Raw genomic sequence first — 15,365 nt, 5'->3', positions numbered from 1 at the left:
AAACAAGTCATTGAACAGAAACTTTTATTCAATTTTTGATGAGTCACATCTTGTGATTTAATGTCACAAAGCATCAAACATAAAAAGTCTTGTTGATGAAAGGGGAAAAATGGGGGGAAAGGAAACTCAGCAAATGTAAATTCTTGTAGCTTAACTTTTGTACATCTGCACCCATTCACCTCAGCTGAAGATCTGGTCCTATTTTGTTTAACTTTCTTGACAATGCTCCCCCATGTCTTCACTCCTTTTTGCTCCTGGTTTGTTTGCATCCAACCTAGATTTGGGCTTTCTACGTCTCGGGAAAATCTATAATGTATATAAATTATGCAGAGTTTTTCTGTGGTTCAGTGACTGCATCTTGCATGACAGCATTAGCTTTTGAACGGAGTTGAATGCTCCTCTTCATTATTTGTGGTGAATTAGCATCTGTGTGTGTGGCACTTGAACTGTTTCTGGTTTTCTTTTGTCTGGCTTCATTCTGACTTCTGCTAGGCATGGCGGGTGATGGCAAAAATATGCTGGGGTTTTTTTTTTTAAGTCCTGGAAGTTTTATCAACAATGGAGTGGTTGCACTTGCTGTGCATGAAGCACTGCTGTTCATAGGGAGGACAAGTATTCAGAATCGGGACAATCAAGCTCACCTCTAACCAAACAGCAGGCATAAAGGCTTCAATTCAGTCGCTGATCCAAGGTTCAAAATATGGGCACCCATCACAGCCAGCATCCCTGGAGGATGTTGCTGCCAGTAGGGGAGAAATTGAGCCATGGTAATGATGCTAACAGCATCTCTCCTTTCTTTTTTATCAGTTGGTGGGAGGGAAAACAAGAAGAGGTAGTGAGGGACAGGATCACAGGGGATACCAGGACAGAGAAGAGTGGCAGGAGTTAAATACTTCCCCTTTACTCACAGTTAGAAGCATTTCTGCTGCTGCCTTGAAGCAAGGGAGTGAATGACTTGGCAAATACTTTCTTGTGTAGGCAGTCAAGCTTCACTGGCTCCCTCGCTCACCAGCTCCTCCGAGAGAGAAGATCTGGAAGGTCCTGAGCCACATTTAGCCAACAATTGATGTGGGCTAAGCAAAGGCAAGGGGGCTCAGGGAAACTATTGAAGGGAAAGGAGAGGCAGAGGTAGCTTCTGTCTCTAGGGCTGCGTCCAGATGAGGATGGATGTGTGGTATGTGGCACCACAGACCCCTACACTGCTACCTTGCAACATGGGGTGGGGGTTGACACTGGGAGAACCTGGGGTCAAAAAACCCACACCAAAAAAAAAGAGGAACAGTGAACATGGCAGCAGTGTGTGCTGCCCCAAACCAGAGCTTGGCCAGCCAGAGCCACAATCCAGCTGCCGGCCAAGCTCCCAGCTGCAGGAGCGCTGCTGCTGCAGATCCCTGAGGCCCCCAGGAGCCCAGATAAGGGAGATGTCCCCAGCCTCCCCTACCCCATCTGAAGTAACCTGCCACATGCCAGAGGGCATGTGGCACAGGCATTCCCTGGGGGCAAGTAGCAGATGCACAAAGTGTGCCGCTGCTCCTCGTCCCTGGGGAAACAAACGTCCGTGCTCACCCAGATGTGGCTTGGGAGGTGGGTGTTGTTACAAACCCAGAGAGAGGAACTGCAGACCCCTCAGAAACTGTAGAGAGGAAAAAAAGGTCAGATAAGAGAAGGGAGAAGCAAAGCAGAGGGTAGGGAACAAGGTAAGCTCCAGATGGATGATAGATTAGGATAGACATTTGGTATCAATCAGAGGTAATGGAAAGTACAGAGAGTGTGGGACATTTACTGATTGCATTGAGTAGCAAAGGTTTAATTTTAATTTCTGCTTCAGGAGCTAACCCATATTTTTCTACCCTGCTCATGGTGGGTTTGGAATCCAGAGTTTAGATGGGGAAACCTGGATACCAGTCAATGCTACTAAGCTTATTTCTGCTTTTTTAGCTGAATCTAACGTAAAATGAATAAACAGCCTGGGCAGCAGAGACGAGAACTGGGGCTTCCCTCCTTCCAGGGGAGTCCCATTATCACGTGGCTGCAGGGGCATGCTGCCCCTTCACTTTTCTTCTCTTCCTGTAACTCTTCTATTCTTGGCTGAGCGGTGGAAGGGTGCCCCCTTTCAGCCTGATTTCTGTTTGAGTATTAGGGTACTGATTATTAGGGCACTCTCCAACGGGTGGGAGATATGGATTTGTTTATCCTCAGTCTGCACGGGGCCTAGAATGGGGCTCCCACTTTCTAAGCACATGCCAGAAAGGCGGTAGGCCATTACACAGAAGGTAATAACCACTGGCTCCAGCACCACTACCTCTACTGCCATCACCCCTGACTGTATTTCAGAGTAGCTGTGGGTGCTGAACTCAATGCTGCCCATGGACATTAGGCATTGTGTATGTGTGTGCCTTCTGGGCTGGACCTCTCCATTGACTTAGGGGCAGGGCTGTCACAGCTGAAAATCCCAAATGGGTTCAGGCACTTAAATGTTTGGCCTCATCAAGATGGCAGTAGTTGTGGGCCTTCATAGCAAGTGAATATCAAGCACCATCTCTAGTTTTCTCTTGCTCCCCTATGGCTTATTAGTTTTCTAAATGGTTAAGTGGGGCTTTCTGAAGCACGCACTTAGATTTAGTTACTTTTCAGGAAGAAATTAGGCACCTAAGGCCTATTTTGGATCTGGCCTTTAATCCTTCTACTTTCTACTTGTAAAATGGAAATAAGGGAACTTTGTTACTTAAGAGCTGTTGTGACTAGATCCCGACAGAAATCCAAAATTCTGTTTTGTGAAGTATTTTGAAGTTTGGACCCTCAGTTCATGTTACATTGCAATACAGCCTAGATTTTTTTTTTAATGTTCCTTTAAAAATGAGTTATGAAAATGGAGAGAAAGGCACTCCCTAGAACAGCCAAGAACCTAAGGTATGACGCTTACCTGATATGCGAGAGATGCAGGGTCAAAGTCTCTATTCTGATTGTTGTAGAGCAAGGGCTTGAATTTTGGTCCCTCTGCCTCTCAGGTGAGTGGGACATTTATATGTGGTGGAGGAATTGTAAACTGAGTCTTTTAAAAATCAGGGCAATAACCAGAACTGACTACTGAAAACAGAACAAAATGGGTCTCTGTATTTCAGGTCTCAGAGAACTCTCCCTTGGGAAGTGCAGTGCAACCCTCAGCTTTGGACCAGACATCCTGTCCTGAACCTAAATATTTTTTACCAAAGAAAACTTCCTCCAAGTCATTAGGTTTCAGTGAAAAGCTTTGGTTTCTATGGCTTGGAATTTTCTAATGCAATGTGTGATTGAAAAATTCTCAAAGAGCTCTAGTTGAGAGGAGTAATATATAAAAGGGACTGCTCCTTTCAGCTTATTGAAAGGATGGCAGTAGAAGGATCTTGGAATTTAGAAGAAAGTATATATACCAGGGGCTTAGCACTTCCATAGAAGACAGACAACAAGAATGCCTTCCACATTTGAATGACTATTCGCTTCTGCTCAGAATCTAGGAAAAAGATTTTATTGCCTTTATTGAGTTATATGATAAAATAAAATTCATACAACCCAGATGTCACGGGGGAGCTTTTTGTGCAGTCGTTGGGAAATACTGTAATCAGAGTCCTTCAAAAACAATGGTAATATCCAGAATCATATTATTGAAAGTGGAATCAAATGAGATCATCATGCCGTTCAAGTATCTGAGAACTCATTCCTTGGCGAGTCAAAGTTATGGGAGAAAAACAGTTTTGAAGACCTTGGAGGGAAGGTTATGGTGTAATACTTTTTAAGTCAGTCCCATAAAGACCAGTTTTTCCCAAAAGGAATTTCAAAATGTAAAGTGAAGGTGATAAAATGTTTGCAGTGTATATATAAATAATGCAGAAAGTAATATGCTAAACTTTTTCTGAACTAGAATGCAAGGAAAGGAAATGGGAACTCATTTGGAAATTTCCATGTAAGTGAATGATAGTGCTAAACTTTTGCAGTCATACTCTGCCTTCCCCTGACTTTCTGAGCTGTTTAGTGTATTAGGAATAAGACAGGCCCCACATTAAATCAAAAGCTATGCTAGGATGAGCATCAGCCCCATCAATAGAATGATGATGGTATATTTATCAGCCTCATTGTTCCCTTTCGTATAGTCCTTTTTTTTTCACTCTAACCATTTTATCCTTCATTTTTTCCCTGCCTATTTACCACAGCAGAATATAAGCCCAGTGATGATAAAGTCAGTGGGAAGGAGTCAAGCTGTCACACCTGTGATTTTCAGTTACGATTCATGATTGTGGTTTCCATTAAATATTAAGCAAAATGAGTTTGCTAAGCCCCGAATGAGGCACATCAGATCATATTATATTTGAGCAACAATATAGTGGTAGTGCAAGTAGCAGTAAAAAGCAAATGAAGAGGTCTCTTTAGGAACTGCACATATCAACATTAAGTAGCAGCTCTTTACCTTACGTGCTACCTAACCAGAAAAGACTTTGCTGCAGAAGAAACCGATTTTTGTAGCCCTGTACAAACACATACTAACCACATACAGGAAAAAGGTAGATAGACATAACTGCATTTTCATTCAAAATTCACCATTTTAATGTTCTGTCCCTCCATTGATGAGGCATCTCCTTGTCTAATTGCCCACCTTTTATGAGATTTCTATCTGTAGTGTCAGTTAAGTACCTTTGATGTAAAGACTTTGGCATATTATTTAACCAGATGCTACCCCACCCGCCTGAGAATGCACTGACAGGTAATAAACATTAAATGAACTTTTTGATGAGAATTTAGGACAGCAAAGGATATGGCTGGTACTATGGTAAAGCACTAAAATGGAAACCAGATTTTGATTTACCTGAGTCTATCTCTGGTGAAAAGTGGAAGCTCATAGATTATTCCAAAGGAGTTGAGAAGCTGAAGAATTATTTCACCCGCTTAGGGCATTGCAGATTTATTTTTTGAAACAGCTAATATTTCCCCCTCCCAGACTCAGTGCTCCTGTGCTGAGACTTCAGGTACCAAGTGGGAAGTCAGGGCCAATTCATGGTTCCTTTCTTTTATTACCTATTAACCACAAAATGGTGCTAGGCCAGCCCCTTAATGCTGTAACTTCACTGCAGGGGGCCTGCCCCTTTGGATGCAGACCCACTTCACCCACCCAGGTCCCAGAATACTGGGCAACCCAGGCTGTGTCAGAATGGAGACGAGTGGACATTTCTGTGATGGAAGAAGTTGTGGCTGCCCACATCCTAGTTGTTTTCCAGTTATCCCAAGTCCTGTGGTCCTACTGTTTTGAGTTAGAGGAACCCTCAGTACGAATCAGTGTTTAGGGCTGCAGAAACACCAGTCAGCTGCAAGATATTGGTGAAGGGGTGATTAGGTGCCTTCCATCCATCTCAGCCCCAGGCCCTTTGCCAACACAGGAATAAAATCTAACCTAGACTGAGGCTTGCAGAGTAGCTTTGTGGTGAGATTTACTGGAAGACTGTGGCTACTTAGTTTCTTTCAAGATCCCTTTGTGTTTGCCCCACAGCTAAACAAGATGACGTGTGTGGAGTCCAATGGGCTGATTATTGGTCTATGCAAAATTATGTATGAAATAGGGGGTCATCTGGTCTTCTCTTTATAGATGAGGCCATGTTACACCTTATCTAGAGCTAGAAATTTGTATGTTCAAGGTCAATGATTCAAGAAGCAGTGAGAGGTTTGCAGGCAACTTCTCTGAAAAGTGTATGTGCCACGAAAGACCTCTGACAAGCAGCAGCACTAGTGGCTCTTCATACTTACATATCCAAGCTGGTGTGAAAATGTGTATAATTTGTGGCATGTGTATAATGAGCCTGCTGCCAATTTAAACCCTATTTGCTCTGGTTTGTTTTGTCATGACTTGACAAGTAGACTGAAAGTCACATTTTCATATAAGACTTTGCTACACACTATATGCACAGGGATTAGCATGAACCATGGTAACTTTAACATGGGTAGATCTAGACATTTGAAAATATGGGTGCAGATAACGAGTTGCATCATCACATATAAAACAGCACATATTTTTCTCCAGGTAAAAATAAACTTGAAGTTATATTAATACATTAGGGGCCTAGAGCTATATGATTCAGTTGAAGAGTGAAGCAAAAACAAATAGAACTTCACTGGAACGAGTTGAAAACAATCAGCAGGGCTGTGAAATAGGAGTTTCATTACCAGGAGCAGTGAACAGACAGTAGAATCACAGAACAAAGGGTAGTTTGATTGGTGGAAGATCAAGATCAATTACAAAGAAGAGGGTGGTTAACATTTGTGGGATGAAAAAATTAGAAGGGATCAGGTAGATTACAATGAGCCAGGAAGTCCGGTGAGTCCCACAGCACTGCCTGATTAGAAATGCTGCTGCCACTGCTAGGCTGTTGGTTTAAACTTTAGGTGAAGCAGGAAGCAAAAGGGGGTGCAAGTCCAGCAATGCACCCTCCCCCGAGATCCAGCCCTGCTTAACATCTGCTATGTTGCTTGCAAGTTTTTGTTCAGTCAATAAATTAAATAATGATATTTGAACCAGATATTAGTTCCAGTTGCAAATTGTAATTCATCTAAGTTTTCCACCAATGTTTTACAAGAAAGGCCTAACAAATATCATCACACATACAGAGTCCAGCTTATGCAGTCTTATCTCCGTCTATCCTGACTTGGTAGAGGTCGGCCGGGGTATCCTTGTTCTTTAGGATAGAGTAAAAAACTACCTCTGCTCCAACTTCTGTCCCACTTTAAGCCAACAATGCCTTGGGTGGTACCAGCACTCAGGCTGATTTTCATAGAGCAAAACTAGTTTCAAGTGTGAAGACTTGGTTCCACTGAAGCCGGTAACAAAATTCTATTAAATTAAATGGGACCAGGACTGCATGGATTGAATCCATCCATGAAAGTTGAACTCTGGCTCATACAGCCCCAAATGCACGCCGCACCACTGGAAGTGTCCCCCTCTTACCAAAACTGAATGATGGATAAAAATGTTTTCATTCTGCTACGAAATTGAAATTCTAGCAATTGAGATAGGTATCAATTAGAAGTCTATCAATTCTGTCACACCATCATTGAGAACCAAGAATAGTACTCAACACAATCATAACATTTCAACTATTTTGTTGATATAGAATCATTGCCTTTATTGCTGTGCAGAATGTTATCATAAAACATTTAAACATTTTATTCTTATTTAAAGCATAAAATCTACTTATGCTCAACTAAAAAAATGTCAGAAAATATTCAACCAGCTCTAGTTTAAAGAAAGTGGATAATACTTTTCAAAAGCACCCAGATGATCACTCCATGGAAGCACCTAAGTCACTCAGGATCATTGACTCTGGTCTGTTGAACTATTAGAAATTAAGGGCACATTGATTCATTCTAATTAGAACGCATCACAGACGACTCAGTTAATTACTCTGTACTGCCGTGTCTCATGCATTCATGTTCATCCCCATGTTTCAAAATGATGGTGGAGGCCCTTTAACTAAAGCTTGTTGAACAAGCATTAAGTTAAAGTGCCCCCACTGCCATTTTGAAACATAGGAAGCTGAATACAGAAGACACAGCAGACACTTAGAGCCACTCTAATTAAAATGCCACCCCCCCCGCCCCCCATACCACCCAACCCTGAAACACGTACAGGTGCCCTGAGAGCCTAAGTCACTTAAGTACTTTTGAGAATGGTATCCAGTACAATTGTCACGGTAAGAAAATTACTGCTATGGCCTAAGCCAATGGTGCAATGATAGATTTCTGTCCATTCATGCTGATGAATAAGCTAACGGCCAGTTTTCAACAATGCTAATAAAAATGTTTCTGTTGCCCATTTACTTCCATTTTCATCTTCCTGAATTGTCTGCTCTAAAAGCCAAAGAGATGTTCCTAAACTTTGAAACGTTTCTCTGTAGTCTGGGAATGGTGTACAGAAAGGGCCTGTCAAATCTTCAACATAAGGCACCTGCAATACAAAGCAGGCAACCTTTTTTTCTGTGCCCTATGACTTGCTTTTCTTCCCCAGGTTGTATAACTCAATACAATTCTCCAGGCCCTAATTGGCTGGCTGCCATCCGTGAGCTGAGATATCCTTGTGGCAAGTATTAATATTGTTTTTTATAGTCTTCTTCTGTCTTCATACTTGAAAAAAACAAGACCAGAACTTCTGAACACGCCTCAGTTGGCTGCTTCAGTTCCTCATTTGAGCCATAATCATTGGATTCTGACATTCTGGATCTGTCATCATTCAAGCATCTTTCTCTTGCATCACTAAGGAAAGGATCATAAAGGAGTTCAGTAGTGTCAGTGTTCATCTTTTCTGTCTTCTCTTAAAGGCTTTTTCTGCAAAAAAAAATTCCCCCTCATTTTAGCTTGTAAAGTTTAAATAAAGAAAATAGACACATGCAAGGTTGTTATGTTATAGTTAACTGCAGAGGTCTGCCTTAGCAATGCTTTAACTACCAGAACTGAACTGAGATTAAACTACCTGACTCATTTTGGGGCCAGTGGGCACCATAAAAATAGCTTTTGGCAATTGGGGAAAGTTGCTGTCTTTAAAAATATAGGTCGGGTGTTTGGTCCAAAAATACACTAAGTAAAAGTGCTGTCTTAGCTTGGACTAGAGTATTTTCTCATTAACATGCATTGCAGGGGCCTGGAAGAACTATAACTTCAGCCAGTGACATGCATGCTCCTACCCTCACCCACTATGCACTCAAATGAAAGCAGGAAGGATAGAAAGGAAGCAGCAAAATGAAACAAAGTGCTGCTTAGCTGTGCTGTGGATTATCCCTCTTGGATCCCAGCCCAACTAGGTTTCTCCATAGAAGTAACTTCTGTATTTGCATAGATTACAAGCTTGGCAAGACAGCAATGAAACGCAGGAAGCATGACATTATTTATTTTCTCAATTTTTTTAAATGATCCAATTTCTATTGTCCCAGGCCAGTCAAGACTGAAATCTGCAGACAATAACCTGTGCAATATGGGAGGGGCACTAAATGAAGGCCATAGGGCCAAAAAAAGAAAAATGAGCAGGGCAGAAAATAACGTGAGTGAGACAGATAGGCTTAATTCAGAAGATCTTAAAATAGCAACAGTAAAACCAGAAAAGTGATGTATACTTTATTTGCATTCTTTATGCAAGAAATGCATGGATTTTGTACCAGGTCCTGTAGGTTAAGGAACCCAAGCGGTGTTAGACTAACTGGGGAAATAAAACTCAAGTTTAAGGGTATGCCAATTTAACCATTCCATCACCCTTTGTCAGGACAGGACTCATTCTAATAGCATGCAGGCGACCTTCTCTGCCTTCAGAGAGACTCACTGACTTCTGAGGGTCTCTACACACTCTCAGTTGCAGTATATGGAATGGATTGCATGGATCAAATGCAATGATGATATAAGTAACTGTGATCTCATGGCCTTCCTCCTGGTGTATTGCATTAGGGCTGTTGCATCACTTTTTCTCTCTATGTATATCTATCTATAGATAGATAGTAGGGCTGTGTGAAACACCATCAGTTCATTTCAACATCTGTTTAGCCATTTTGAAGGGAAAGTGTTTCATTTCATCATTTCATTTTGAAGCACTGCCCCATTTTGTTTCGTTGAAACTGTTTCACTGTTTCAACATTTTACCCATAGGGGGAATCATGAAAATGCCTATAATTTGGTCATTTGTTGCCTTATTTGCAGGGATGGTAGCCTTTTCTGAGGGCATGATGCCTGCCAAGCTTCATGAAGATAGGTGAAAAGGTTTCTGGGAAACTGCACCTCAACATAATCAAACCAAAAGTCCTGACACCTACTGGCAGTGGCAGCGTCCAGCACCTGGCATGCTGGTCTGGGGGCTCTCACTCGCAGGAGGTCTGTGGAGCTGTGCTGGATTCCTCCCAGGGTGTGAGCCCCCAGATCTGCATGCCTATGACCAGGAGATGGTCTTCTTCTGATATGTGAACAATGTTGATGAGTTAACGGCTTACCATTACAGCTGTAATTGTTTGGGATCTTTAAAACGAACAAACTGTCTCCTGTGAAAAGTTCCTCTAAAACTTCATCATCTCCAGGTTTTTTGCTTGCTTGTTAATATCTAATGCCAGTTGTCTGTGCTCCCTTACAAAGTTGGATCCTTTTGTGAGGAAGGTGTATATAGCTTCCCATGAAATGGTGGTTCATAGGGAGAGGTAAGAGGTGGGGCTCAGCCTGTGCACGCAAGGTCAGCAACAGGGGTGATGAGGTAATGGAGAGATCAAAGCAAATGCAATTGGGCTGTCTAATACACTAAGTTTGTAAATTCCAGCTATGGTAGTCCTAGAGTTATGTTGTACCTGTGAAGGTCCAAGGATTTCCTGGGGTGATATCCTTTATTACATCAACTGCAGAGTTGGGATAAAGTTAGACAAGCTTTCAAGCACAGGACCTGATGAAGAATGTCTAGCATTTAAAAACTTGTCTAACTTTACTTCAACCATGCAGTTTGTCCAATAAAACATATCACACCAAAAAGCTTCTCTCATAAATCCCACCTGCCATTGTTAAGATGAGTTGCCTGCATAGTTTTTACCTTTTTTTCATCCATAGCTTAATGGGGTTCTTGTTGATGTCTTTTATGTGGTAAGACTTTTAAAACAAGGACATCTAATGCTTTACTCTCGATGTCTGCTGAGAGTACGAGAACATTCTTAGGAGGATAGGATGATGTATTTTACCACTTCAGGCAAAACCTCAAAACATTTTTTTCTAATTATATACAGTCAAGGATAAGGCCAAATAACAAATTTACATATCATTTCAATGCACAGTGAATCTTACAAAGAATGTCTGGACATATAAGCAAAGAAAATATAATAGGTTGCCATTTACAACCTAGTTACAGTACATATTTATACAGAAATCCACTTCTTTTAAGAGAACAGAGGCATGTAAAGTCCATAAAATTTTAACTATTTGTTTCATAATATTTCCATGTAACATTGGACTCTCTTTGGTCTATTATTACCAAATTGTGCCTTATTTATGTTCTCCCCATGCAGCAATCTCATTAATGCTGCAGAGGATAGTATATGAAAAATATGGCAAGAAAATATTCTTGTAAGATTAAAATAGCTTTGAGGCTGTTTGTACTTTAATTTCAAATGAAACCTAATTAAAGCTAATCTCCTTCTGAGATGGAAATGAATGGCTATTTATTTATGAACATACACAACAAATGTACCACTGTGAAATTTTGGGCAATGCACCAGCAAGCTTTTGCCATGTATTTCATATATTACCCTAGGCCACTTTTTCAGTTATTAAAGCAACAGTCTTTTTAAAATGGGATTTGGGTTGGTCTTACCCTTGAGAAATAGACAAGGTGTTGAACAGGTCTTTGAAAGATCAGACCAAAGATCTAATCCTTCAGTGGAAGGTAGGAGCTCGCCTTCAGTGGGTGCAGGATCAAGGCCAAAATGCTTGCAAATGTGACTCGACTTGATACAAGTAGTAGGCACTGTGTGCCATGCAAGACATGTTTAGCTTCTATCAGGAGTAGGCCTTTTATTTTGACTTCTGATCCTTAAACAGACACAATGTCCATTGCAACAAGTTGACCTAATTGTGTTGGCTCCATGGCCATCAGTTGGGCTGCTGATGTTAATAGGTTCACTAGGCTTTGGCCTTGTGGGAGTTTTAAATAGGCAGGACATTGTGTCACATTGTTGTGAATGCTGCTTTCCCTCTTCCATTAATTAAGATAATTGAAAAACTGCTCATGTGGGATTTCTATGATTTTTCCCCAAGGACAGTTTTGAAAAGAGACTGGTACGTGCTGAGTGTTTTGGTTCCGGAAGGAAACATGAACCTTAATAGAATGTGGGTAATAGAAATGTATATGCAATAGTGACTAATGAAGGCAATTCTGATCTCAGGCATGCCTGCTGCAAGCTCTTCTTAGATGAAGCAACACCCTTTTGACATAGTTTCAGTTACTGGAAACTGACTTAAAAGTATTGATCTAAAAACAGATGTCAAAGGATGACTAAGTCTAGGCACTACATTATAATTTCTTCACTAAATTACATTTATGTGTGCTGGGGAAAAAGAACATGTTATTTTCCAAAGGAGAAGAATGGAATACCTCTATGCAGGCTGGAGAACCTCATTTCACAAGCAATCCCAGTAGTCTGAGTGGTTGCATCTACGTGACACAATAAACACCAGAGCCATTTGAGCCAGAATATACTATTCCTGGGTGCAGCACCTAAATGTGCACTCAGGACAGCTACAATTTGCATGAGGCACAACAGACCCAGGCTGCCAGGGAGTACAGAGGGTCAGCCCAGCCTTCAGGCGGCAGTGTTGGGCAGTGGAAGGGCTGGCAGAAGCTAAGGGTCTGGTTCTGGCTGGCTGGGCTAACTGGGTGCAATTTTTGCCCAGCAGTCACCGTCTACACGTGCATTTGCTTGCATTTCATTACTGTGCCATAAGATAGTATTGTCTCTGTCAGTACTATCGTGTGGCAGAGTTAATTAGTTTACTGAGCCCTAATACAAGCATACATGTAGACTGTGACACTTTACTGCAGAGCTAATTAGCCTAGTCCACAGGAAAGTGCACATGTGATGCACCCAGTGGGGTTACTCAGAGGAAAATAGGTGTTATCCGAGTTCCCCATGGAACTGTCAGGGACTTCATGAAGGGTTATTTCTTCCTCTGATGCACACCTTCCTATGATGAAAATTTAAGCTAGAGGTAAGCCACCTTGAACCAGTTTTGGATAAACCCCAAGAGATGACAGATTTCTGTGTGGCTACTTGGAGTTGTCAGGGTCATCAAAAAGAAGCCTGGGACAAATGGAAACAGAGGTTACTCCCAACTCTGCCATACCTATTTCTGGATAAGCTGACGGGAAGAGAGTAGACCCCAGTAGAGGCCCTGTTCCCAGCTAATGACAAGAGCCTAGTTGACCAATCAAAATACAATATGTAAAATGCTTGTCCCTGTAAACCCTTTGCCCTACCCTTCATCCTCCCCCCATTATCAGAACAGACTCACTTTGATCAGGTACAAACATAACACTTCTACCGGTATAAGTGATCAGAAACCAGTCTATACCCATAACAAAACAGAAGTCTGACATACATAGACTGATTTAAAAATGGCAGAACCCAGCCTAAGATTTTCCCTGCCGCCACAGGGCGAAAGTGTGTTCAGTTTGCGAAAGTGTGTTCAGTTCATTGCTAAACTAAACTATACTGCTTACAGAAAACCACGTACCTTAGATCAATTCCACTCTGGGCTTTTTTGAATGTCTGTACATAGCCTTTAAGACTAATTTAGGAAGAAGTGTAGTGAAGAATAATTGTCCCAGAAAATGAATATGGCTGCCACCTACTTATTATTCGTAGCAGGAGAAGTTATGCGTGCCCTTTTTCTCAAACAGAACCCAGAAAATAGCCAATGTTTATGTGCCTATACTATGCTATATTTTTGACAGAGCAGCTTGATGTGGGTTCATAAAATGTGGAAGCAGGTAGACAGTAAAGAACATGCAAGTTTCTGTAAATTCTACCTGCTAGATTAAGGGCCAAATACTGTTAACAATGGGCATTTATAGATGTGCTCCAGGAGTGTGGGGGGAAGGGGTGCACTTTAATTAGCGTGGCTCTGAGAGCCACGCTAATTAAAGTGCATGAAGTGTGATGTGTATCAGCATACCCATGCTGAAAAATACTGGCAGAGTCACTTTAACTAAGCTTGTTTGACAAGCTTTAGTTAAAGTGCCCCTGCTGCCAATTTTCAATGCAGGGATGCTGATACACATGCTGCTGGAGTCTGTTGGAGTGCAGTAATTACCACACTCCAGCAAACTTGATTAAGCAAGTGTGCTCTGATGCACTGTAATTACGGTGTGTTGGAGCAGCTTCTCTGCATATATATAGGCACCCAGTATGTTTTCACTCTTCCTGCTATTTCTCCTCCTCCTTGATTTCATTGGTGTGTGTCCTGCTTTTTCTTATTCATGTTGGAAAAAAGACACTGACAGCAATGCTCTGAGTTTGACAGAAGTTTCAGTGTTCATCCTGCTAGTTTTCTTACCAATCATCCAAGCACAATGTGTATGTCAACCTGTGTACAACCCTGATCATTTATCACTCAAGCTTAGCAAATCTGAATCAGAGGTGCCCTGCATTTCTTAATCACTCACTCAGTTCCTCTAATCTCCTGCCAGCAGATATTTCCAAAGGAAGGATATTACACATAATAACTCAGGGTTGAATGGAGCAAAAGTTCTAGTCTTTTCCGTGAAGTACTCTGCACACTCTACTCCCTTTGATCATTCAGCACCATGCAAATTTTGAGCCTGTGATCAAAAACAGAGGGAATACATTGATTTATGCCATGATCTTACAAACCCTGCACATGATTTCAGTGGGACTACTCACAATGTATGAAACTTAGTAACTACACAATTCTTTGCAGCATAAAAGAATTAGTAGATATCCTCACTTTTCCTCAGAAGAACAACGCGTTAGGAGAATACAAAGGTTTAAATGAATTACAACATAACAGGGTGGTCTGCTCCTTTAAGAAGGAACAATCAGCTGTGTTTAGAAAGCCCAGCTGCAGGGTGTTTGGATAAGCAGGGAGTGTCACTTTGGGAGCTTTAAAAGGGGAGGAAGAAGCAAGCTATGAGTGGAAAAACATGCTGCAAGAAGGGGCTGGAGGGAAGGGGGCTCCCCTCTTTGTGTAGGGGACAAGGTAACAGGATTTGGTTTGTTCAAAAGACTGCTTTGTTTGGGAAGACTGAGTGTACACACACACACACACACACACACACACACACACACACACACACGCACTCTTCATGTTGGGATGTTTAAAATTTTATAAAATCCAGTAGAGACTTTCCATCAATCACTGCTCATTGCAGATGAAATTCTGTTCTGTTACCTCCAGGTGGGTGTCCCATTGACTGTTACATGCATGTGCAGAAATGTAACCAAGAGAAGATTGATCCACCACATCCATGGATATTATAAGCTGTGGATTTTTATTCTCGATTGATTATATATCCAGAGCCCACTGATAGGCTGGCACATGATACCATTGAGGCGATGCTTGGGTCTGTATGCCCCAGAAGCTTTCAAGCATTTTCAGCCTCTGCCCTGGTCTCTTCCATGAGTTTTCTGAGATTTCCCTACCATCACTATATCACATATACTCCCTTACTGACAGGAACGCCGGGACTGAAAAACTGGCCAGTGGTGTCTTATTACTTTGTCATTTCTAAAAGCTTTGACTTTGCTTTCAGCTGTTTGGACAAACAGCATTTATGTGTACATAATGCGCAAAATAAGGGCTTGTGTTGAGGACCCCTTGGA

The 15,365-nt window shown here is 41.7% G+C and overlaps 1 long non-coding RNA gene across 1 annotated transcript in view; it reads left to right on the top strand.

Annotated features, from left to right (window-relative positions):
* Positions 1 to 15,018, top strand: part of LOC109313630 — a 39,338-nt gene extending 24,320 nt beyond the window's left edge. Inside the window, exon 3 of the long non-coding RNA XR_002102104.1 lies at positions 14,941 to 15,018. This is a non-coding gene — a long non-coding RNA (uncharacterized LOC109313630). The remainder of the gene's footprint in view (positions 1 to 14,940) is intronic.
* Positions 15,019 to 15,365: the final 347 nt, after the last annotated feature.

This window comes from Crocodylus porosus, unplaced genomic scaffold (assembly GCF_001723895.1).
Source record: "Crocodylus porosus isolate Cpor-Errol unplaced genomic scaffold, CroPor_comp1, whole genome shotgun sequence".
Taxonomy (NCBI): Eukaryota; Metazoa; Chordata; order Crocodylia; family Crocodylidae; genus Crocodylus; species Crocodylus porosus.
This window is presented reverse-complemented; position numbering and strand designations above follow the sequence as displayed.